The sequence below is a fragment of the Dioscorea cayenensis genome, chromosome 3 (assembly GCF_009730915.1).
Source record: "Dioscorea cayenensis subsp. rotundata cultivar TDr96_F1 chromosome 3, TDr96_F1_v2_PseudoChromosome.rev07_lg8_w22 25.fasta, whole genome shotgun sequence".
NCBI classification, from domain to species: Eukaryota; Viridiplantae; Streptophyta; class Magnoliopsida; order Dioscoreales; family Dioscoreaceae; genus Dioscorea; species Dioscorea cayenensis.
Window position 1 is genome coordinate 10,698,324 of NC_052473.1, and position 27,090 is coordinate 10,725,413.

General features: G+C 41.6%; 1 protein-coding gene and 1 non-coding gene across 2 annotated transcripts in view; both read left to right on the forward strand.

The window, feature by feature from the left end:
* LOC120250157 (histone acetyltransferase GCN5-like) overlaps positions 1-27,090 on the forward strand; it is a 50,363-nt gene that overhangs the window by 7,645 nt on the left and 15,628 nt on the right. The gene's annotated exons all lie outside the window — the stretch shown is intronic.
* LOC120257716 lies at positions 26,328-26,433 on the forward strand. The gene has a single exon (XR_005535805.1). It is a non-coding gene; the product is annotated as a small nucleolar RNA R71 (small nucleolar RNA).

Consider the following 27,090-nt stretch of genomic DNA (forward strand, 5'->3'; position numbering starts at 1 on the left):
AAGGTCTACTCTCCCTGGACTCATGTTCAGGCTCAGACTCAGACTCAGACTCAGAAGCTGTGTCTGTCTCGTGTGAAGGACCGAGGTCTTGTACATTTGTTCCATAACGTCGGTTGCGTGTGTGGACTGCAAGTGCATAGTTATCGAAGTAATAAAATACCTGGTGAGCGAGTAGTCGAATCCACAGGAAATAGATGTTTAGAAACAAGAAGAATTGCTATTTAGCTAGAGTGAAAATCAATTTGTGATTTGATTCAAGATATTAATGCAAAGAAAAATAAAAGAGAAAAGAGAGCAAACCAGAGTAGTTAGAGAGAACAATCAATGGTAAAATGGGGTACTCGGACAATGCTCACCCTAGGACTAATGTTTTAAGTCCAAGACTAGTAATGTGCCTCCCAATTGAAGTTTATTGAGTCATGGACATCCAAAGACACACGGTCCCAAACCTAAGGTCAACTGTGATTAGCCCTCTACACTATGCCCAGGCGGAAAGGGATACTCTCGACACCTCACACTGTGTGGGACTGCTTAAAACTCTAGGGATTCCAAGTGATAAACCCTATTCCCTAACCTAGATCTAACCCTTTGGTCTAGGTGAAAGACCTCTAATCATGATTAAACTCCAGCACTAAGGATTACTCAACACTTCACTCTGTTGCTTGCGCAATTAAGCCCCAGTGGAGTTCGTCACTTAACACTTCACTCTATCATGATCGCGAAGAACTCTTGGAACACGGGGGTAGGATAAATCACGTTGGAGGGGAAAGGGGGCGTTGCGCTACCTCTCATCTCACCCTCTTAACCTTCTTCAACCTTGCTAAGTCTAACCCTAATAAAGTTGTCACCCCTTCAAAGGATTACCTAGATGGATTCTAAACCCTAGTGCCACTCTAAGTGAAAATCACAACAATAATCATGTAAGATTGAAACTCAATTAAAGCATCAATTAAAGGAAACATAATAGAAGTCAATGAAACAAAATCATCCTAGGGTTTATAAGTTCAAGCATCCACCAGGGGTTTAGCTCTCCATGGAGCAATACAAAGTCAAAGATAAAATCAAAGATAAGTGTGATACATCCCTTGCGTGTGACCCGCAAGTGCATGGGTTTGTCGAAGTAATAAATCCCAGGTGTGTGGGGTATCGTATTCACACGGAATAAGGAATAGAAACACCAAGATTTCTACTTAACCAAGCGAAGATGAAATAATGATTGTGTTGATAAGATGTAATGTAGACAAAATAAAATAAATAAGAAAGAGGCACAAATAAGTGAGAGGAAAGGCAATCGATAAGAAGTTGGGTACTTGGATATTGTTCCACCTAGGATTATCTCTTCAAGTTCATAACTATCTATTATGCTTCGTAACTAATGCTCAATGAGTCGTGGACATCCTAAGATTCACGGTCCCAAACCTAAGGTCAACCGTGACTAACTCTACACTATACCCCGGCGGAGAAATCGATCAATCTCAACACCTCACACTGTGCAAAGTCGCAAGAAGCTCTATGGATTCCAAGTGATAAACCCTATCTCTATATATAGACCTAACCCTTTGGTCCAGGCGAAAGGCCTCTAGTCACAATTAAGCCCCAGATACTAAAGTTAACTTCAACGCTTCACTCTGTTGCTCGCGCAACTAAGCCCTAACGGAGTTCATCTTTTAGCACTTCACTCTATTGTGACCGCAAAGAACTCTAGGAAATGAAGGTAGGATAAATCACATCGGAAGGGAAAGGGGCCGCTCCGCTACCTCTCGACTCACCCTCTTGACCCTCTCCAATCTAGCTTTGTCTAACCCTCGTGGTGTGTCACTCACTCACAAAGATTACCAATATGAACTCTCAACCCTAGTGTCACTCTAAGGGAGAAATCATTCAACAAGCATTCAAGATTGGAACTCAATTTAAAACATCAATTAAAGAAAGCATAAAAAAAGGTTAATGAAACAAAATACATCATAGGGTTTACAAATTCAAGTACCCACTAAGGGTTTAGCTTTCCATAAAGCAAGATACAAACAATAGTAAAATTGAAATTAAAAACAAGTAATCTATAGGAAAACCCCCTCGGTAGTCGTGTCAATAGCCTTGTGGAGTAGCCTCGTCCTCCCCAAAGGTCCTCTCGTCAAGTCTAGGGCACACCTCGCCGGATAGGTGCCAATGAAAGCTCCCCCAATAGCTATCTTCTAAGAGACCGCAAGCCTCTCAAGAGTTGGAGAAAAGATGAGAAAAAGGCCTCCCAAATCGGGTTGAATCGCGGCTTTAAATAGGCTGGAATCGGGTATCCACACGGCTTTGTGGATGTTCCACACGCCCCTATGGAATTTCCTCATGCCCCGTGGAAATTCCACACGAGCGTGTGGATTCTCTGGAATCCTGATTTTTAACTTGCTGTGAACAGTAACAGCTACAGTGTTTTGTTACAGTACCCCCTCGCCAAAAATGCTTCCGATTCCACATTTTTCATCGAGGTAACATAAACGGGCACACGTTTGTACTGTAGATCACATCGCTTCTTTAATAAACAGACTCATTGGTGAAGATCTTGCTATCATTGCACAAGTTGGAATACGCAATTGTGACTGCCTTTGTGCCCCTCCAAACCATGTGACTGCTTGAATACACGGAGGTTGGCACACATTCACGAATCTTTGAATCCAACTTGTGTCTTCGCGTTTGTTCCTTCCAAGATTTCATCAAATAGTGCATTCACGATCTACATTAGCTTCTTTCTTACATATTTGGCTCCACAACTCTTTATGTACCAAAGTAACACAAATATACATGTATCAGCGCTAAAACCTGATAAAAGTAATGCTCAACAAAAGAAAAGAATACTTCGTATTACTAATACACAAGCATTTATCAAAGTGCAAGCAATCCATAGAGATAATCGTCCTGTCGTTCATGTTAATGGTCTTCAAGAGCCACCTCGTCTTCTCCAAAGACTCATTCGTCAAGCCTAGGGCACATCTCGCCAAATCAATGCCGATGATAGCTCCCCAAATATCTCTCCTCCAAAGGAAATCGATGTCAAATGCCGTAGAACCGCTCCTAAATCCCAGTAAAAACCTCTCCAAATCCTAGCTGTATTCTCCCCAAAAGATAGGCAAAAGATAGGAAGAAGATCCCCATGGACTTTGATTTTATAGGGTTGAAATCGAGCATCCACACGGGCGTTTCCACACGGCCGTGTGGATTTCCAGACTATGATTTTCTGCGCGTTGTGAACAATAACTGTTACATTAATTTTTCTACAGTAAACTTCTACAGTACTTTTGCCAAAGTACTCCCGAATTCATTTTATTCGTTGTGGCCGCCAAGTTGGGCACACAACCAATGCGGTAGATCACGTCGCGATTTACTTTCAAACACATTGACGAAGCTCTTGATAATGTTGCACAAGTTGGAACATATGAGTGTGATTGCCTTTCTAACCCTCCACTTTGTGTATTCACTTGAATATTTTGGAGGTTGGCACACACCCACATGTGTATGAGCACAACTTGTGCCTTGATCCTTGTTCTGTCTAAGAGTTTTCTCAGCAATTGCATCCATGATCCATTTTAGCTTCCTTTCTTCCAAACTTGTCTCCACAACCCTAAATGCACAAAAAAACACAAATACACATGAATGAACAATAAAATCTGATAGAAGTGATGGTCAATGTAAGAAAAGTATACTTCGTAATACTTATACACAAGCACTTATCAAACTCCCCCACACTTAAACTTTTTCTTGTCCTCAAGCAAAAAATAAGACATTAAAGCATTTAAGAGGAACTATTGAAAGTGCACGGCCATAAGTTCACCAAAAGTGTGCAAAAGAGGCATTCTAAAAGTAAGGAAACATTCAAACACCGAACAAGAGAAATCATTGTTCTAGCAAAAAATTTGAATAAAAAAGGACAACAAACCCGATATTGTGTAAGTGTGTAAACTCACTCAAGTCAACCCAATGTGTACTCCTCAAAGTTCTTATTAAGACGGACTTATTTATATACAAAAATAGAAGGTAGTAGCTTCACACATCCTCTAAGGTAAATCTTTCCTAGGCGGCTGCCAGGGTGGCTTTCACACTTTCAAGGTGGTAGCTTTTTATCGTGGTAGTAGCTTTCACTCATCTTATGAGATAGCTCTTTAGTATCTGACTTATGAGAGTAGCTTCATACTTTATAGGTGGTAGCTCTTTCCACCCTCAATGCATAAATAAAGAAAACACACACACACACACATATATATATAGATATATTTTCTTTTTCATCAATTTTTTTTCATCTTTATTTTTTTTTCAGAAATACAAACCAAAACAATGCTAGAATAGTCCCTTAAGTGTTGAAGTTGAGTTTCCATAAGGTTTAATGAATGAGTAGTGCAACAAGAGATAATCGGGCAAATATTCCCTAAAATTCAAGCAAAACTAGAGCATGTTAGTATTCAATGTTCAAAATTTTCCTAAACTTAAGAATACAACCAATACAACTAAGGTGAACCGCCATTGGTTACATGAGCATGAAAATATAACGCAAGTATAGATCATGTGTATTGTGAACTCCCCCACCCCCCAACACTTAAGATGTACATTGCCTTCAATGTACGCATGTAAGCACAATAAAGAAGTATAACAATCAAAACATGTGTGTGAAGATGGGCAATTAAAAAAATACTCCCCTGAACTCCTAATGTTGCATTTGATGGAGCTATATTCATTGAGAGTTGAATTCCAACGGGTTGTGGAGCACATACGGCCACATGAAACGCCCCTTGACCGTGCTAATGACTATTCCTCAATTGCAAGACTCACAAGACCATCTGCACGTATACACAAGGGGGTTCAGTAAAGCTTAACAAAATACAATAAAATCAAGTCTGTAAAGATATCGAAATGAAATACAACTTAATACAACTGAAAAGCAATAAAATAAACTCAGAAGGAAAGTCCTTTATGAGTAATACAAGTCCAACATGAAAAACTGAAATAAAATAACAAAAGTATAAAGAAATGAAAAGACGCCCCAAGTGTCGGTGTCTCCTGCTGCTAGTGCTAATGCTAGTGCTGTTGATGGTGATGCTGGTGCTACTGGTGGTGGTGAAGCTGGTGATGCTGGAGATACAGGTGGAGCTTGGGGTCTTATGACAAATGGTGAGGACATGTTTTGCTCAAGAATCTATTGTAACGTGTCGAGACGCGCCATGACCTTGGTGTGGTTCGCAGCCTTTGTAGTGCGAACCTATGCCAGGTTAGTATGTAGTACCCCTATAGCACTCTCGAGCCTCTTAAAGAGATCATGGGCTCAAGATGGAGAAAAGATGCGAACTAGAGGCGGCCCCCCCTATGCTGCAGGGGTTGCTGGCTGAGGAGCAGGCTCAGAACCCTCGGCCTCATCTCCCTCATCCTCGGGCGCCTCTAGTGATGGCATGATCATCACGTAAATACTTTCTCTATACCTCCTCACCATGCCCATTAATCTCATGGTCTCCAAGCCGAGGGGAAACAGAACAATAATCTTCTCAGCTCACTGATCGCGTTTAATAGACTTATCCCCATGATGAGTCGAGTGATGTAGGGGCCCAAGAACAACACTGTAACCCTGGCATACGGGCCCTGGTGACACAGAAACTCAGCCATAGGGTGAGTATCTTGTACTGTCACCACGTCCGTTCACTGATTAGTTGAGAACGGGATAGATGTATCTGTAGGCCGGTCGCGAAAGGCATGTAGCCTTGGAAACCCTAGGCTCATACTGTCCCTTTTCACACATCATCTTGTAGGCGCCCTAAGGAGTCAAACTGCCAGGATAATAAGTCGGTAACTACTCATATTCCTCAGTGTCAATATAGTCAGCATATAAACCTAGTTTGACAGCAAACTGCGTTACGCTCATGCTATGGTACTGTCCAAAAGCACAGAATTGGATGACATCGATGCTTGTAAAACTACTATAAGATCTATCAAACTCAAATGATGCTAGCACCTCTAGTGTCAACATACGGATAACCGGCTCTCTGAATGAAAGTAGACGTTGCTAACTACTCACCAGAAATAGCTCATCCACCTCCTGGGCCATCTCATTGCCCAAAGGTATCTCTCTCAAAGCGCTCAAGTCCGGAAAGTGCGACTGGCCAAAATTGAGCTTCGACAAACACTCAAACCGAACTTGATGTTCGGGAATAGCAAACTTCAGGTGCTCCGGTGAGGGCTCACAACGATATTTGACAGCTAATTTCTTTGACCAGGGAGCCATTCCTCCAAAAAATTGAAAAGAAATTGATTAAATTAAACTTAAAACACAATTCTGCAAAAATCCACACGGTCATGTGGAAATTCCACACGCTCGTGTGGATCTTTGGGGCGCGACAACAGCGCGGCCGACTCTCCCAAAAACCTCAAAATACATCAAAAATCTTCTAAATCCATTCTAAAAGTATTCACCAACAATTTAAACATGAAATCCATGTGAAATCGACCAAAATGAGCAAAAGAATAAAAGATTGGTGAAGAAAAAGGAAGAAGAAAAAGCTTTCCGATGAAATATGAATCGAAAACCTTGAATACGATCAGGAAACAACCCTAAAGCCCCTTAAATAGACTAGAAGGTCGGGAAGAGGGAGAGGATGCGTTCTTTAGGTGTGAGAGTGTTTTGAAATGAAAAGGCATGAATAAATTTAAAAGAAAAGTCACGCCCTTCGCGTTCTGCACTTACACACCCTTTGCGTATGTGCACCACAAGTGCACCGGTTGTTGAAGTAATAAACTACCCTGGTGAGTGGGTAGTTATATCTATAGAGAATAGTGCTCAGAAGCACAATAATTGCTATTTACCTATAGTGAATATGATTCAAGAGTGGTGTGAACAATATCAATGCAAATAAAAATAAAGCAAAGAAAAAAGAGGCGCAATAGGAATAAGGAGAGGCAATGCATAGAAAATGGGGCACTCGGACATTACTCGCCCTAGGACTATTGTTTCGAGTGCAAAACTCCTCATTATTTCTACTAAATTGATGTTTAATGAGTTGTGGAAATCGTAAGACACAAGGTCCCAAACCTACGGTTAACAGTGACTAACCCTCATACTATGCCCGGCGGAAAGGGATATTCTCAACGCCTCACACTGTGTGGAGTTGCATAAAGCTCCGGGAACTCCAAGTGATAAACCCTATTCCCTAATATAGATCTAACCCTTTAGTCTAAGCGAAGGCCCCTAGTCACAATTATGCCCCAGCACTAAGGATTACTTCAACGCTTTACTATGTTGCTTGTGCAACTAAGCCCCAGTGGAGTTTGTCTCTTAGCACTTCACTCTATTATGAACGCAAAGAACTCTTGGAACATGGAAGTAGGATAAATCACATTGAAAGGGAAAAGGGGACGTTCCACTACCTCTCGACTCACCCTCTTGACTTTCTCCAACCTAGCTTTGTCTAACCCTCATGGTGTCTCACTCATCCACAAGGATTACCAAGATAGATTCTTAACCCTAATGTCACTCTAAGGGAAAACCAATTCAACAAGCATTTAAGGTTGGAATTCAATTAAAAACATCAATTAAAAAAAACATAATGTAAGATCAATAAAACAAAATCATCTTAGGGTTTACAAGACCAAGCACCCATTAGGGCAAAACCCCCTTGTAGTCCGTATCGATGGTGTTGTGGAGTTACCTCGTCTTCTCCAAGGGTTCCCTCGTCAAGCCTAGGGCACACCTCGCCGAATCGATGGTGATAGAAGCTCCCCCAATAACTATCTTCCGAAGGAACGCTGTGTCGAAGGTCGTATAACCACTCCAAAGACCTAGCCAAAACCTCTCCAAACTCTAGCCGCGAGCGCCTTCAAAGATGGGGAAAAGATGAGAAAAGCATTTCTTAAAATGTCTGAAATCACGGCTTTTATAGGGCTGGAATCGGGCATCCACACAGGCATTCCACACGCCCGTGTGAATTTCTTGGAATATGTTTTCTGCGATTTGTGAACAATAACTGCTACAATAATTTTGTTATAGTAATTTGTTACAGTAAGCTACTGTAGCAAATTGCTATAGTACTTTGCCAAAATACTCCTGAATCCACACTTTTCATCGAGGCCACATGAATGGGCACACATCCATGCGGTCGACCGCGTTGCGTCTTCAATACAAACCACATTGACGAATATCTTGCTCACATTGAACAAGTTTGAACACATGAGTGTTTCTGCCTTTGTGCCCCTCCAATTTGTATGTTCGCTGGAGCACAATGGAGGTTGGCACACACTCACATGTCTTTGAGGACAACTTGGGTCTTCACATTTGTTCAATCCAAGATTTCATAAAAAATTGCATCTACGATATACTTTTGGTTCCTTTTTTCCCACACTTGTCTCCACAACCCTTCATGCACAAAAGAATACAAATATACATTCATAAGCGATAAAATCTGAGAAAAGTAATGGTCAATGTAAGAAAAGAATACTCCGTATTACTAATACACAAGCACTTATCATGCACATCCACACGGGCGTATGAAAATTACTCACGCCCGTGTGCCTCCACAGGGGAGCTTCATAGGGACATCCACACGCCCTTGTGTGCTCTCGGGATGGCCATTTTGGCGTCTGAATGCATCCACACCGGACCGGTGTGTGGAAATTACCCACGCCCGTGTGCCCGACCCACAGGGACACTCACACGCCCCTGTGCCTTCTCTGTTCTCCCGAAAAAAAATTTCTAAGTGTTCCACACGCCCCTAAGGAAATTCCACATGGGCGTGTGGAAATTTACAAGGGGGCTCACAGGGGCAGCCACACGCCCCTGTGTGCTCTCGGGATAGAAAATTTTCTCTACAGAGATCCACACGCCTTGTGGAAATTCCACACGGGCGTCTGGCCGTCGCAAGTTCGCTCACAAGGGCATTCACACGCTATTGTGTCTTCTTGGGATGGAGAAGTTGAGCTCTGAACGTAAACACACATCTGTATGGAAATTCCACACGCTCGTGTGTCTTCTCTGAATTGCTTAGAAAAATTTGCAGACTCTACAGAATAAGTCTGCAATACCAATACACTATACAGATTCTATGTATACAATGAGAATCTAACAAAAACAAACATGAAAACACACTCAAATGACCTAAAACTTTGCCAATCACAATAAAGCAAAGTAAAGCACCAACGATCCACAAGAAAAACACAACAATAGCATATAAAAATCTAGACACCAACACTAAAGCCTTTATTCATGCAAAAATTAAACTAAGACCTAGAAAAACAGTAAAGACTTGGGTTACCTCTCAAGAAGCACTTCTTTAACATCACTAAGCTTGACGTACCTGCACTTAACTCACGGGGTTTCATAAAGAAAAGTTGCCCTCTTTTCTACAACTTCAAAGCATGATGCACACAATTTTTGCAAGTTAGAGTGGGAGTGATTGAGTTTGTTATCACACAAGGGTTTGTCACCCTTACCACGTGAATGCTTATCCCCACTAACATTGGGGGCATTTCTTGTGACATCTCCTTATCCTCTTGAGCTTTTGGATCATTCTCTTCATGACTACCGGATTAGGTTCCACCTTATCCTCTAGACCAAGTGATAAATTTTCTTCATTCTTCACTTCTTGATCTACCCACCCCTCCAATGGGTCTGGACACAACATTTCCTGCACATAGGCATCAATTAACTCATCAGTGGTGTTAAGGAAATACCAAGTATCATCAAAATCAAGAGAATGTCCCTTGGCTTCGGTGAGAAGATATGTCAACTTGTCATCTCCAACTCTTAGTGTCAATTCCCCACCGTCAATGTCAATGAGAGCTTTGGAAGTGCGCAAGAATGACCTCCCAAGTATCAATGGAACCTCGACATCCTTATTAACATCTAACACCACAAAGTCTACAGGAAAGATATACTTGTCAACTTTCACAAGTACATCCTCAATGATACCCCTCGGATGTCTAACTGATCGATCAGCTAGTTGAAGTGTCATCCGAGTGGATCTAGGTTCTCCCAAACCTTGCTTCTGAAAGAATGTATAAGGCATGATATTGATGCTAGCCCCTGAATCTGCCAATGTCTTCTCTTCACCCAAATTGCCAATGTTGCATGGAATGATGAAGCTTCCAGGGTCTTTCTTCTTGTTCGGCATATTCTTTTGCAACACTGCCGAGCATGAAGCATCTAAGATCATAGATGCACTCTCCTCCAACTTCCTCTTGTTGGTCAAGAGGTCTTTAAGAAATTTGCATAGAGAGGTATTTGAGACAATGCCTCTACAAATGGGATATTGATGTACAACTGCTTGAATAGACCTAAAAACTTCTTGTATTGCTCATCATTTTGGTCATTTTTCACCCTTGAAGGGTAAGAAATTCTTAGCTTGTAAGGTGGGGTGGCATCTCCTTCTCTTTAGCTCTTTCCTTAACCTCCACTTTTTTGGGTGACTTGACCATCATCTTTGAAGTAGGGAACTTACTCTTAACTTTACGATAACTTCTCAAAGTGATCGCCTTTACATGTTCTCTTGGATTTGTCTCTATGTTACTAGGCAGACTCCCTTGTGGTCTTTCTGAGAGTGATTTCACAATTAGACCCACTTGGTTCTCCAAATTATGCAAGGATGCGGTGTGATTGCGAAGTGTGTCTTCAACCAACTGAAATCTTGTGTCTGAAGATTGAATAATCTTGGTCAAAGCCTTCTCCAAATCGGTCATCCGGTTCTTCAACCCTGAATCTCTGTTATCCATATTCGGAGCTTGTTGTTGTTGTTGGAAACCTGGTAGTACCGTAGTCTTCTGTTGCCCCTGATTACTCCAAGAAAGGTTTAGGTAATTCCTCCACCCCGAATTGTTGGTATTGCTATATGGGTTTCCTTGACCTTTCATTGCATTGCCTACAAAATCCACTTGTTCCACTGAAGTTGTACCACCAATAGCAATCGGGCAATTACATGAAGCATGTCCTTCCACACACCTAGTGCAGTTCATCACTGCTGCCAATCAAGTAGAAGTTAGGTTGTCTAACTTCTTACAAGGATACGTGTATTCCACTGATAACTGGTCATAGCAATTTATTCAATAAGCTGTCAGCCTTCTTCTAGGGTTTTACTGCTCTCCCTTTCAAGGAAAATAGGAAGGCCCTCAATTTAATGGCATCATCCATGATCCCATTAATCTTGAGCATGTCGCACACTTCCAAGAAATTCTCGATGTGGTTGTTCGGATCCTCATCAGCTAAACCATTAAACTGTGCAAACTACTGTAACATCTGGATGAAGCATAGCTTGAGCTCAAAACTCTGAGCTATGATTGATGGCCTAATAATGATAGACTGCGTGCCAGGAACTGCGGGTCTTGTATAATCTGAGAAAGCTCTCTACTGTTTATGTTGTTTAGCCATATTATCAGACCCTTTAACTTCTACCTGGGCTTGATCTAACTATTCTTGTACAGGTTTCTTTCCCCATATATGAGTTCTCCTTCCAATTTCTGGATCACCTTCAACTATTGTCAAAAGGTTGCCTCGGGTCATAACTTGGAGCTGCAACCAAAGAAAGAAAAACAAATCAGAATGATGGAAGAATAAGAAAGTGTGAAATAGAACAAGTGATGAATAGTTAAAATTGGAAAGTGCAAATGCTTCCAAAATGCCTATTCCCGGCAATGGCACTAAAAACTTGATATGCCCCTTGTGTGTGAGGACAACAAGTGCACGGTCGTCGAAGTAATAAAGTACCCGGTGAGCGAGTAGTCGAATCCACAGGGAATAGATGCTTAGAAACAAGAAGAATTGCTATTTAGCTAGGGTGAAAACCAATTTGTGATTTGATTCAAGATATTAATGCAAAGAAAAATAAAAGAGAAAAGAGAGCAAACCAGAGTAGTCAAAGAGAACAATCAATGGTAAAATGAGGTACCCGGACAATGCTCACCCTAGGACAAATGTTTTAAATGCAAGACTAGTAATATGTCTCCCAATTGAAGTTTAATGAGTTGTGGAGATCCAAAGACACACGGTCCCAAACCTAAGGTCAATTGTGACTAGCCCTCTACAGTATGCCCAAGTGGAAAGGGATACTCTCGACACCTCACACTGTGTGGGACTGCTTGAAGCTCTAGGATTCCAAGTGATAAATCCTATTACTTAACCTAGATCTAACCCTTTGGTCCAGGCGAAAGACCCCTAATCACGATTAAGCCCCAGCACTAAGGATTACTTGACACTTTACTCTGTTGCTCGCACAACTAAGCCCTAGTGGAGTTCGTCACTTACCACTTCACTCTATCATGATCGCAAAGAATTCTCAGAACACGGAGGTAGGATAAATCATGTCGGAGGGGAAAGGGGGTGTTTCGCTACCTCTCATCCCACCCTCTCAATTTTCTTCAACCTTGCTAAGTCTAACCCTAATGAAGTTGTCACCTGATGAGCGATCCGCAAGTGCACGGAGTCGTCAAGTAATACCTCTCGTGCGAGCACGAGAGGGTCGTATTCCCTGGGCCCAAGGAGCTACTATTACTTCCCTTTCGTCTATTTCCTAGCCTAACACTCCGAAAGATGAATAGTAATTATAAAAAGAGAAAGAATTAACTACAATGAAATCCGGGGTACTACTACACACAATACGAACTCAAGGGAGAATCAAAGCGAGTGAAGGGAGTGATTTGGACAACGAATCCCCCTAGGGTTGTCATTAGGTCCTGAATTTAGGGATGAAATGCGAGATGGTAGTTGGGCCAAGAGAATCCTAAATTAGCTCAACCCGATGGTCACGGCAATTGAACCCTAATCCCATACAAGTATTGGGTCGAGAATCGCTTCGCCCAAATCCTCGTATGATTGCATTACACTCGGGAAATCTCTAATCGGGGTCAATACTCAAACTAGGTCCAACCCTAATTCTTTCGGAGGGGTACAAAAATACCCGATGGTCACGGTGTATTTGTACATGGATCCCTTCAAGCCAAGTGTGTCTAGTACAAGGGCGATGGTCACGCAACCAAGTACAACCTAGAAGTTGAAATCTGAGTTCTCATGCAAATCAACACATCAAAGTACACAAGACTTGAACCACAAACTACAAGTTTCCATAAAAAGAAATACAACATCCAACAATACATCAATAAAGATGATCATCCAAATTACAAACAATCAACCCTAGAGTTCATCATATCCAAATCACAAATAAGTTAGTGCCTCATGAAAGAGGACCACTCATACAAATCCAAGGAACAAATAAAGAAGAAAAAGAAGTAAGAACTACTCACTCTAGCTTTAGATCCCCTTAGATGGTGAAGATCTTGAAGATTTGAAGAGATCTCCCCTCAAATGATACTTTTTGATGCCTAGGATCTTCTCCCTATCTTCTCCTTCAAAGTTTGTCTCCCTCTTGGTGAAGCCTTGCGCGATGAGATCGCCCGGTGGGAAGAGTGGGGCGGCGGCCCTAGAGGCCCAAGAGAAAAAAACTCCCCAAAAAGCTCTCCCTTTTGCCCTAGAAAAATCATGTTCTATTTAAATCCCGTCGGTCCATGCGGGCTCCATGCGGGCGCATGGAGCCCGTGAAAGCTCACGACCAAATGCCCGGAAAAACATGTCGGTGCTACGATGCTCAGCTACGGATTTCTCGATATTTATCTACGATGTTTTTTTGCTACGATGCACGAGACTTGAGAATTTCCAGCAAACCTCACGGGCATCCATGCGGGCGCATGGAGCCCGGTGAAACTCCCGACCAAATGCCCGCGGCAAGAACAATGACACGCTTTCTGAGACCGCTACGATGCCGCTACGGTCTGGGACCCCAAAAATGCCGTTTTTTATGTCGAATTCATCCGATTTACATTTTTGAGCATCGTTTGACTCATTTAAGATCTGCAACACCGAAATAACCAATTTAGACATAAAACGGGCATCAATTCGTTAACATGTTCACAAATAATACACGATTAATACATATAAAATACATACATTTAGGCGTTTATCAAATATCCCCACACCTAAGCGTTTGCTTGTCCCCAAGCAAACACACATGAAAGAATAAGGGCAAAATGATAAACGGCTAAATGTACGACCTCAAGCTCAAATAGTGAAGAACCCCCACGAGCACGAGTTGAAATGAATTCAAGAAAAATGAGTTGTACAATAACCGACTCGATAGAGATAGTCATGATTCCTTTAGAGTGCTTTCCCGTGAGTGTGTGTATGCTTCATCCCTCGCTCTCCCCATTCACACCACGTTCAATGACTACCGGTGTTAAAAAAATGTTAAAGACACCCTCAATAGTAGGTCAAGAGTCCTTCGGTCCACATTCAACACTTTAGTATCTAAGTGAATGCATGATTGAGTCCAGGAGAACAAATACTTCTCTTTTTTTTCTTTTTTTTCTTTTTTTTCTTTTTCGAGTCCGGCTAACGTAGGGCTGCACAAAAATATTTTATAATCTTTCGGAAGGATGCACATCTTGATTAGGCACAAGAGCCACCCAACCTACTTGATTACAGGTCTACATAGGCGCATTCATGCCAAATTAGCGGAGGAATCTTGACATAGACTCATTTTTCATTTTTCAAATTTTTCTCTTTTTGCTTTCTAAGATAACAAGTATATACATGTCTCCTGAGCACCTTCATGCAAAAACTTCACTTAGGGATAAAAGCAAAATGAACAAAAAGAACCAAAAAGCTCTTAAAAATACCATTGAGGGATGAATTTACCATTCTAACACTTTAAATCAAAGCGATTGGGTTAGCGGGGGTAGACAAGGTAGAAACACTGTGTCAAAGCTATGAAGAAAGCACTAGAAAGAAAAACATGACTTCCTTATAGCACAAATAACCTTACAACTCATTATTATTATTCATTCAAGCCAGGAGGTTCCTAACAATAAATCATAGCTATCACTGGTGAAGTAAGCATGCAAATAACCCATCCCCACACCTAGAATCGTACATTGCCCTCAATGTACACTAATCAGTAGAACATGGTGTAGAATTCATAATAATTAAATAAAGCATGAAAGGGAAGGGTAAAGAGACTGCCCCATTTGTTTAATGAAGATTGTGCAATGCATGCATGAACAAGGGGTAGAATGAATTCTTGAAGGGTGGTGAGAATGAAGCTCATATCCTGATAGTCCTGCACATGTCAAAAAAAAGAATAGTTCATCTCACCAAGGAATATGTAGGGAGCACACACAAACAAAAACTCTAAAAAGCTATGAAAACAAAAGTCCATGCAAGTTCTTTGTTCAATTAAGATCATGATGTCTAAATCTCTCTAGTGCAAGTGTTTCTAGGGGTTTTCAAGGATGCTACAAGTGTCAAACAAATTCAAGATAAGCAACATTCAAAAGTTACTGTAGCACATATTGAAATTTGGCAAGAATTTCCCCAGATTTTGAAACCCAAAAATTTACAAACCATGGATAAAAATTTAAATAAATTATGGATCAAACAACCATACCACATTCCTCATGGTTTAAAGTAAGATATGCATGCACAATCAAGAAGAAGAGGCAAGGTTGCTCCAAAACAAAAACTAGGGCTTCAAAGCTTGAATTGATGAAGATCGGTGAAATAGATGGTAAAACTTCAATCAATCCACAAGATCTAAGTTGGAAGAGGTAGGAGAGGAGTGAAGAGGAAGAAAAAAATGAAGAAAAAAATGGTGAAAGAATGAAAGAAAAGCGGATGAAAAAAAGCGAGTGAGAACAAGGGAGAGAAAGGTGGCTACATAAAGGCTGGAAATTTCAGCCCACAAGCCATCTCGGGCTCCATGCGGGCGCATGGAACCCGTGAGGATTTCTGTCCTTCTCTAGCCCATGAGGCTGTAAGCCTCACGGGCTGCCTCACGGGCGCATCTCACCCGTGAGGCCCCCAGGGGAAGCAGAAAAAAATGGTCCATACGGGCCGTATACAGCCCGTATGGACCTGTAAAAATAAAAATTTTGGCATGGCTCCCATGTAACTTAGAACAAAAACTAGTTTACAACATCTACAACACGAAAAACATGCATTGAAACACAATCAAACAACGCTCATCCACTAGATAAGACTCACAAATATAAGATAAGCACGGACCATTCAAACAAACAAACATACGAGACATAACACAACAATAAACACAACTAATTAAACTCAACAAGAAACTAGAATATGAAAAAAATGGAAAAAAACAAAGGATTTGAAACTTGGGTTTGCCTCCCAAGAAGCGCTTGTTTAACGTCATTAGCTCGGCGTACCTTTATCTTACCTTAGGGAGGCTTGAAGGCGGTGTATTCACCCGGCTAGAATTGGCATAGGAACTACCAAGAAAAAAATAAATTGTACCTTCCGGGATGGTGTCAAGTTGAAGGCCAAGCACAAGTTACCTTTTTGGCCTCCAAGGAAAAAAAGCTTGGGCGGGGAGTTGTGCAATTTAAGCTTAGGGCGGATCCTTAGATGGTTTGAACCTCCTCCCGCTTCTTCTTTGGTCCCGACAAAAAAATTCCTTTCGAGTATGCCACCACAAAGTTGCTTGGGCTTCCATGGAAAAAAAGGTTCGAGTCGAGAATTGTTCAAGCTTGGCATGGGCGGGTCCTTGGATGGCTTCAACCTCCTACCCGAATTTTTCTTCCTCGACCATTGTCAAATTGCCTTGAACTACCCATAACCATTGTTTGGGTCTCCAAAGGGAACAAGTTTGGTTGAGAACTTGTCAAGCCTTGCATAGGTGGATTAATTGAGGGCTTCAACATCCTATCCACAATTTTTTTCTCAACCATGGTTTGATAAACTTCAATGGCCCATAAAGTTTGCTTGGGCCGCCAAGGAAAAAAATCTTTGGTTGGGGAATTGTCCAAGCTCGGCATTGGTGGGTTCAACGATGATCTTAGCTTAGTACCCACATCTTCGAATACAATTCCGAATTTTGTTTTTGCACTTGACTAAAAATTGATGGGTAGATGGAAAAAAATCAATGTTGAGGGCAAGTAGTATCTTCAAATGTGGTCGATGGAGTTTCTTCTACTTCCTCACATGTTTCTATGGCCATGATGTCATCCTCCCCTTTTTCTTCTTCAATTCCCCATTGAGGTGGAACTTCTATCATTTGCTCAAAAGGTATTAATGATACATCATTTGCTTCTTCAACCTCCAACACCTCAATATTGGTTTCCCCTCAATTTTACTATTATCCTCTTTATTCCTTGTGCCATTCTCGAGATAGGGGCTTCAATAGATGGTGGCAATTTGCTCAATTCTTTGGAAGACTCTCCTATCTTGTTCACCAAATCTTCAAAAAGATAATCCGACATTAGAAATTGTAGTATTCATGGCTTTAAATTCGAGCATCGGTTTGCATCATGAATCTTGCGAACACATCTTGCGTATTGAATCCCCATTCATTAAGTGGCTTAGTATGAACAAGCTGGAGGATGATAATGCCACGAATCTTGAGGGAGGGTTCTTGTAGCAATCCACGGTGAGGGTACTCCCATTGTTGAGTATGATGATGTGCCGAAGAATGCGGGTGTCCTCCCCAATATGGATTATAAACATCAGTGTACTGATTGCTAAGGCTTGCTCTCTTGGCATCCAATTCTTCCATTTGCTTTTCAAGTGCAAACATTTTAGCGGCCAATAATCTTTCTTGAAAATCCATGGCGGATCGCTCGAGTGTGCTCTCATGGCACTTAATTCTTCCATCTCATTTTTCAAGCGCATACATTTTGGCCGCTAATAATTTTTTTCTTGAAGTCCATGGCACTGTGTAATAAAAAAAGAATAAAACTAACAATAGTAAGCTATCAAAGAAAAGATAAAAAGAAACAAAAATAAATATTTACAAAGATAGATATTTACAACAACAAAGATAAATGACTAGAGCAATAGACTACAGGTTTTCCTAGTATTCCTTGTGTTCCCCGGCAACGGCGCCAAAAACTTGATGAGCGATCCGCAAGTGCACGGAGTCGTCAAGTAATACCTCTCGTCGCGAGCACGAGAGGGTCGTATTCCCCAGGGCCCAAGGGCTACTATTACTTCCCTTTCGTCTATTTCCTAGCCTAACACTCCGAAAGATGAATAGTAATTATAAAAAGAGAAAGAATTAACTACAATGAAATCCGAGGGTACTACTACACACATACTGAACTCAAGGGAGAATCAAGCGAGTGAAGGGGAGTGATTTGGACAACGAATCCCCCTAGGGTTGTCATTAGGTCCTGAATTTAGGATGAAATGCGAGATGGTAGTTGGGCCAAGAGAATCCTAAATTAGCTCAACCCGATGGTCACGACAATTGAACCCCTAATCCCATACAAGTATTGGGTCGAGAATCGCTTCCGCCCAAATCCTCGTATGATTGCATTACACTCGGGGAAATCTCTAATCGGGGTCAATACTCAAACTAGGTCCAACCCTAATTCTTTGGAGGGGTACAAAAATACCCGATGGTCACGGTGTATTTGTACATGGATCCCTTCAAGCCAAGTGTGTCTAGTACAAGGGCGATGGTCACGCAACCAAGTACAACCTAGAAGTTGAAATACTGAGTTCTCATGCAAATCAACACATCAAAGTACACAAGACTTGAACCACAAACTACAAGTTTCCATAAAAAGAAATACAACATCCAACAATACATCAATAAAGATGATCATCCAAATTACAAACAATCAACCCTAGAGTTCATCATATCCAAATCACAAATAAGTTAGTGCCTCATGAAAGAGGACCACTCATACAAATCCAAGGAACAAATAAAGAAGAAAAAGAAGTAAGAACTACTCACTCTAGCTTTAGATCCCCTTAGATGGTGAAGATCTTGAAGATTTGAAGAGATCTCCCCTCAAATGATACTTTTTGATGCCTAGGATCTTCTCCCTATCTTCTCCTTCAAAGTTTGTCTCCCTCTTGGTGAAGCCTTAGCGATGAGATCGCCCGGGTGGGAAGAGTGGGGCGGCGGCCCTAGAGGCCCAAGAGAAAAACTCCCCCAAAAAGCTCTCCCCTTTGCCCTAGAAAATCATGTTCTATTTAAATCCCGTCAGTCCATGCGGGCTCCATGCGGGCGCATGGAGCCCGTGAAGCTCACAGCCAAATGCCCAGAAAACATGTCGGTGCTACAGTACTCAGCTACAGTAATTTACTACAGTATTTATGCTACAGTGTTTTTGCTACAGTACCGAGACTTGAGAATTTCCAGCAAACCTCACGGGCATCCATGCGGGCGCATGGAGCCCGTGAAACTCCCAGCCAAATGCCCGCAGCAAGAACAATGACCTGCTACAGAACCGCTACAGTGCCGCTACAGTGCCGGGACCCCAAAAATGCCGTTTTTTATGTCGAATTCATCCGATTTACATTTTTGAGCATCGTTTGACTCATTTAAGATCTGCAACACCGAAATAACCAATTTAGACATAAAACGGGCATCAATTCGTTAACATGTTCACAAATAATACACGATTAATACATATAAAATACATACATTTAGGCGTTTATCATCACCGCTGCAAAGGATTACCTAAATGGATTCTCAACCCTAGTGTCACTCTAAGAGAAAATCACAACAATAATCATGCAATATAGAAACTCAATTAAAGCATCAATTAAAGGAAAAAATAATAGAAGTCAATGAAACAAAATCATCCTAGGGTTTATAAGTTCAAGCACCCACTAGGGGTTTAGCTCTCCATGGAGCAATACAAAGTCAAAGATAAAATCAAAGATAAGTCCAAGTAATCCATAGAGATAACCCCTTGTTGTTCGTGTCAATGGTCTTCAAAAGCCACCTTGTCTTCTCCAAAGACTCCTTCGTCAAGCCTAGGGCACACCTCGCCGAATCAATGCCGACAAAAGCTACCTAAATAGCTCTCCTCCAAAAGAAATCGATGTAGAATGCCGTAGAACCGCTCCTAAATCCCCACAAAAATATCTCCACACCCTAGCTGCGCTCTCCCAAAAAGATATGCAAAAGATTGGAAGAAGATCCCCAATCAAACTCTTAAAGCGGTATTTATAGGGCTGAAATCGAGCATCCACACGCTCATGTGGAAATTCCACACGGCTGTGTGGATTTCCAGGCTTCGATTTCCTGCGCGCTGTAAACAGTAATTGCTATAATAATTTTGTTACAGTGATTTGCTACAATAAACTGTTAGAGTACTTTTGCTAAAGTACTCCCGAATTCATTTTCTTCATTGAGGCCGCCAAGTTGGGCGCATAACCATGCGGTAGATAACGTCGCGTCTTGCTTTCAAACACATTGACGAAGCTCTTGACAATGGTGCACAAGTCAAAACATATGAGTGTGACTGCCTTTACGCCCCTCCATTTTGTGTATTCATTTGAACATTTTGGAGGTTGGCACAAACCCACATGTGTATGAGCACAACTTGTGCCGTGATCCTTGTTTGGTCCAAGAGTTTCCTCAACAATTGCGTCCATGATCCATTTTCGCTTCCTTTCTTCCAACCTTATCTCCATAACCCTAAATGCAGAAAAGAACACAAATGCACATGAATGAGCCATAAAATCTGATAAAAGTGATGCTCAATGTAGGAAAAGTATACTTTATAAAACTTACACACAAATACTTATCTTCTCTCGACTATGTCAATGCATGCAAGATTTTGCATCCTGAGCGGGACAAACACACCGACGACTGCCATGCCTTGGGTGTGCTCAATAAGACCCATGCCTCTGATCATCCGTGTAATATATGGGCCGACAAAGACAGCTCCAAGGCGAATGAACTGCCCCTAATGTGCTAAGACCTCCATGACAAGATGCCTATGTGGAGAGGGTAGCGCTCAAGAATGCTATAAAACATCAATAAGTTGGCGCGTCACACCACCCCAGTCGAGTCCAGTCAACCCTCGATGCCTCTAGTTAATAATGCATGAATATAGTGATGAACAGGGTTCAACAATTAGGATGCCTTCCTTGTCCTTGAGCTAGTTGCAATGGAAGTCCAATATATCTCACTTGTCACGGGATATGGGAAGTCTTGAGGTAGGGCTTTGAACTCGGGTGTGCGTGTGTATGCCTCCATATAGAGTCCCAAAAGAACACCCAATTGATCTTGGGAAACCTGATGTTTCTTCCCAAATGCACGAAAAGAGATGGAACTCGCTTGGTGGGTGAACGAACATTGCTTTGCAACTTCAACTTTCCTCAACACTCCTAAGGTGAGTTCTTTGTAGGTGGGCTCTTCAATGGAGAACAATCTATCCCACCCTTCATGAAAAATAAGCTCCAAGATGATACCATCCAATTCCAAAGTCTTCAACACGTCCAAATCGATCTTCCGGACGGCACCAAACCCTATTCGAGACAAAAGTGCAAATCGGTCTTGTGATTTTCGTTCTTAAACCTTGGCTCATTGGCGGGAAGGGAACGATCCCTCCATGTGCGCTTGGAAGCAAATTTCTTAACCCACATGTCTACAAGACCAAGAAGACACCATTAAACCAAGTTACAAGAAAATTAAACTCAAAAGAATGAAAAATTAGTGAAAAATGGCCAGTGCTACAGTAAGCCCGAATAAATTTTGCGACAATTTTGCTTGTAAAAGTAGCCAAGAAAATTTACAACCATTGAGAATCATTCCACCAATGTTTTACCATCCAAGAAGAACCAAAATCCCAAAGAATCAACCCCACAAAACCATTAAAAGCCCAAGGAGATAGTGATGAAGAAGCTCACCTTTGGCCTAGAGTATGTGGATAGATTCAATTGTACAAACCGGCCAAAAGAGTGTTTAATCTTCAAGATTTCTTCACAAAATTAGTTTAGAGGAGGATGAGAGTGATTTAAAGCAAAAAAAAATAAGGGGATTTGGTGGAGAAATCAAAGAGAAATGGAAGAGAGAAGAGAGGAAGATAAATGAATAGTGAAAGAAGGGAGTGAAGACCCACTTAAGGGCCTCACTCGGCCAAGCTTGCAGGCAATCTTGCGGGCGCAAACTTGCCCGTAAGGTGGCTCGGCCTTCCTTGCGACAAAGCTTGTGGTCACAAGCAAGTCCATGAGCTTCTTTTGAATAACTCACGGGCAAGCTTGCAGGCTTCTCTGTCTCACTTAAGGGCGAATTCACAGTCATAAAATGGGTGTTTTCCAGTTTTACTTCAACTTAACCTCCTAAAGACCACAAAAACAATGAAAACAAATCAGAATTTAGCACATAAACATTCAAGAACTCAATCTCAAGACATCTAGACATTAAACAACTCAAAGGCATCACAACAACATGCATGAAGAGTTAAGAAAAACGTGAGACATTACGACTAAAGTATGCATATTAATTAAAGAACATGAACAACTAAACACTCAAAGAATATGAAAATGAGAGTGTATTGAATTTAAAAGCTTGGGTTGCCTCCCAAGAAGCACTTGTTTAACGTCGTTAGCTTGACGTGTGTTACCTCATGCTCATGGTTGGATAAATGGGAGAGAGTTAACTCCATTCTTTAGTGAAGTGTTGCTACCCAGAAAATTCATCGAGAGACATGAAAAAATTTGGAACTTACCTTGGCTCTCGAAGTATAAATGGTCTACTTCATTAGGTAGCATCATGGAGACATTCATGCCCTTTTTAATCTTTCATTTGCTTTCCTCCACATTCTCTTCAAAGCTTTCTTCTTCTTGCCATGAGGTGGGGAATCAACTTCCACTCGAGTTACCTGTGATGTTGGTGGAGGAGATGGGACCTTTTCTTCAACTTCCTTGGCTTAAATATCTTCCAAGTACTAGTCTAAGGGATTTAGAGCCAATATCTCCTACACACAATCAGAAATGATTAAATCAGTATTTTTAGTGAAATATAAAGTATCATCATGATCAAGTGTATATTTCATCACTTCGGGGAGGGTGAAAATCACTTGTTCTTCCCCAACTCTTAGTGTCATCTTCCCCCCTTTTACATCAATCAAAGCTCTTGAAGTGTTGAGAAAAGGACGCTCGAGGATTAACGGGACTTTTACATCGTCATCCACATCTAGTATCACGAAGTCCACTAGAATAATGGGTTTATTTACTTTAACAAGCACATCTTCAACTACCCCTCAAGGTTCCCTCACAGAGCAGTCTGCCAACTATAGGGTCATTCATGTGGGCCTCAGTTCTTCTAACCCTAGCTTAAAGAACAATTTGTAAGGCATCACATTTATACTAGCCCTTGAATCAGCTAGAGCATTCTCTTGCATCCCTTGCCCCAATCACACAAGGGATAATGAAGTTGCTAGGATTAGTGAGTTTCTTTGGCAGTTTCTTTTGGATCATAGTAGAACAACTCCCTAATAGAGTCACAGTCTCCAAGTCTTCTAATTTCCTCTTGTTGGTAAGGAGGTCTTTCATGAATTTAGCATACTTGGGCATCTATGAGAGAGCTTCGACCAGGGGTATATTTATGTGAAGTTGCTTGAAGATGTTAAGGAATTTTTTGAATTGAGCATCTTCCTTGTCTTGTTTGAGCCTTGATGGGTATGGCACTACAGGTTTATAATATGGCCCATTTTGAATTAGAGGTAGAGGACAAGCTTTATCATGTTTCTTCTCATCTTTTTTACTCACATTCCCAATCGGGTTAAGGTCTTCCTGAGCGGGTAACCCCTCATTTGAGGCACTTGGGCCCTCCTTGGCCCTTGCCTCTAAATGTTTCGAATTTCTTAATGTAATAGCTTGACAACGCCCCTTGCGCATGTCCCGCAAAAGCACGGGTTTATCAAAGTAATAAAATCCCAGGTGAGTGGGTATCATATCCAACGGGAGTAGGGAGTAAAAATACTTAAATTGTTTCTTAACTAAGTGAAATATGAATAGTGATTTGTGTGACAATATGTAATGCAAGAAAAGGTAAAAGAGACAAAAGAGAAAGCACAAGTAAAGGAGAGGTAAGACAATCGATATAAATGGGGTACTCGGATATTGATCCGCCTAGGACAATTGTTTCAAGTGCAAAAACCCTCTATTGTTCTTCCTAACTAATGCATAAATGAGTCATGGAGATCCTTTAATATGGTCCGAAATCTAAGGTCAACCATGCCTAACCCTATACATATCCCGGAGGAGAAATTGAGCAATCTCTCAACCTCGCACTCGTATAGAATTGCAATGAGTTCTAGGGATTCCAAGTGATAAATCCTTTTCCTATATGTAGACCTAACCCTTTGGTCCAGGCGGAAAGTCCCTAGCCACAATTAAGCCCTAGATGCTAAAATCACTTCAACGCTTCACTCCATTGTACTAGTAACTAAGCCCCAGCGGAAGGTCATCCCTTAGCCCATTCACTCTACTATGATCGCAAAGAACTCGAGGAATTGGAGGCAGAATAAATCACACCGGAGGGCAAAGGGGATGCTTCGCTATCTTACGACTCACCCTCTCAACCCTCTCCAATCTAGCTTTGTCTAACTCTCGGGGTGTGTCGCTCACTCACAAGGGTTACCAACAAGAACTCTCAACCCTAGTGTCACTCTAAGGGAGTATTCATACAATCAATGCATTCAAGATTGGAACTCAATAAAAACATCAATTAATGAAAGCATAATAACAAGGTTCAATGAAACGAATACATCCTAGGGTTCACAATCCAAGTACCCACTAGGGGGGTTTAGCTCTCCATGGAGCTAATTACAATCAATGAAATCGAATGTAAAAGCAATAAATACATAGAAAACCCCCTCGATAGTTGTGACGATGGTCTCGTGGAGAGTCTTCTACTCGTCCAAAGGTCCTTTTGTCCGGCCTAGGATACACCTCGCCGGATCGGTACTGACGAAAGCTCTCCTACTAACCTTCTTCCAAACAGAGAGAGATGTCGGAGACGTAGAACCTCTCCCAATCCCTATCCAATACCTCTCGAAACCCTAGCCGCAGCCCTCTCTCAAGTTGGGGGAAAGATGGAGAAAAGAATACTGAAATCAGAAATGAAATCGGCTTTTAAAAGTCTGGAATCGGGAATCCACACACCCCTGTGGATATTCCACACGGGCTTGTGGAATTAACACACGGGCGTGTGGAATTTTCACACGCCCTTGTGGCTTCTCTGGTAAACTCCTTCTTCGGCCGGCTATGAACAGTACCTGCTACAGTATTTGCTACAGCTCCCTGCTGCAGTAGCGGTCCGAAACACTACCGAAACTATGCTTTCCTCGAGGTAATAGCAGGCACTTGTTTACGTCGTAGATTGCTTTGCTTCTTCAATGAACGGCCGCGTTGGTGGAGATCTTATTACACATACACAAGCCAAAATACTTAGAATGTGACTGCCTTTGTGCCCCTCCAAATCATGTTGCTAGCTTGAATACAAGGAGTTTAGCATACATCCTAGCATCTTGAACCCGACTTATGCCTTCGCATTTGAACCTTCTCAAGATTTCCTCCAAATGGTGCACTCACGATCTACATTGGCATCTTTCTCTAAGATTCGGCTTCACAACCCTATATGCATGAAAGTAACATAAATACACACATATTAGTGTTAAACCCTGATAAAAGTAATGCTCATCATAAGGAAAGAACACTTCGCATTCTTATCACACAAGCACTTATCATAGCTTTCAAAGGTTCACTCGGGTTGCTTTCAGTGTTACTTGGCAAACTACATAAGAGCATTTAGAGTGTGCCTAGAAAGCTGTCAAACTTGGTTCTCGAGAGACTGAATAGAAGCTTGGACATTCTTAACACTGTGCTAAATTTATCAAGTCTTTTGTCCACATTCACAAACTTCGCCTCTATGTTTATCATGAACTTACCCAAGATGTCCTTAGTGGTGTACTTCTTCTCTTGTTGTGGAGGAGCTTGATAATGACATCCTTGGGGTGGTGGAGGCCTATGTTGTGATTAGCCTTGATTCCAGGATAGGTTTGGATGGTTCCTCCACCCCGAGTTATAGGTATTACCATATTGATTTTCTGGTCCCCTTGGTCCTCTACCAACATAGTCTACTGTCTCCACTAGTGTTGAGGGGACAACAAAGATAGGGAATTGTGATGTTGCATACCCAGTACCACAAGTTTCACATGACATAACTGCCTTAGGATTCGAACTAGATCCCAACATGAATTGATCAAATCTCTGTGTCAAAGCTTCAATCTTTGTAGCTAATGTATTGTTATCCGTGACACTCTTCGTCAGTGCATTAACCTTCGCAGCTAGTGCGGTATTATCAGTCACTTCATAAATGCCCGCTGCCCTTAGTGCCTTCTGTCGTGTGCTCCAATAGCACTCATTGTTTACCATATCTTAAATGATCTTTTCAGCATCTTCAAGGTACTTGTTGCTCAAAGAACCACCTGTTGTAGCATCAAAGAGCTGGTGAGTTTGATAATTTAATCCATTACACATCATCTGCACCCTCATCCAAGAAGAGAAGCCATGGTGCGGGCACTTCCTCAGAAGGTCCTTAAACCTCTCACGGGCTTCAAAGATGTCTCAGAATCACCCTGTCTAAATGCGAAAATCTCCTGTCTCAACCTAGCTATCTTGCTTGGAGGGAAATATCATGCAAGGAACTTCTCCACCATTTCCTTCCATGTAGTGATTGATCTGGGAGCCAAGGAAGTAAGCCATCTATACGCTGCTCCTCTTAAACTGAAAGGAAATAGTCTCAATCTGATTGCATTGTCAGAAACTGAGTTGATTTTGAAGGTTGAGCAAATTTGAAGGAACCGAGATAGGTGAGCATGTGGATCCTCATCAGCTAAACCATCAAACTGCACTGAGTTTTGTACCTGACAAGTTCCCCTTGCTTATATCCCGCAAGTGCACGGGCTTGTTGAAGTAATAATCCCGGGTGAGTGGGGTCGAATCCACAGGGAGTAGGGAGTGAAAATACTTAATTTGATTCTTAGCTATATGGAAGATCAATTGTGATAGGTGTGAAAGAGCAAAAGTAAGAAGAGGGTAAGGCAATCGATAAAGATGGGGTACTCGGATAATGCTTCACCTAGGATAATCGCTTCAAGTGCAAGAAATCTCTATTATGCTTCCTAATCAATGCAATGGTGAGTCATGGAAATCCTTACATACATTGTCCCAAATCTAAGGTCAACTATGCCTAACTCTATACATATCCCAGAGGAGAAATCGAACAATCTCAACACCTCGCACTCGCATAGAGTTGCAATGAACTC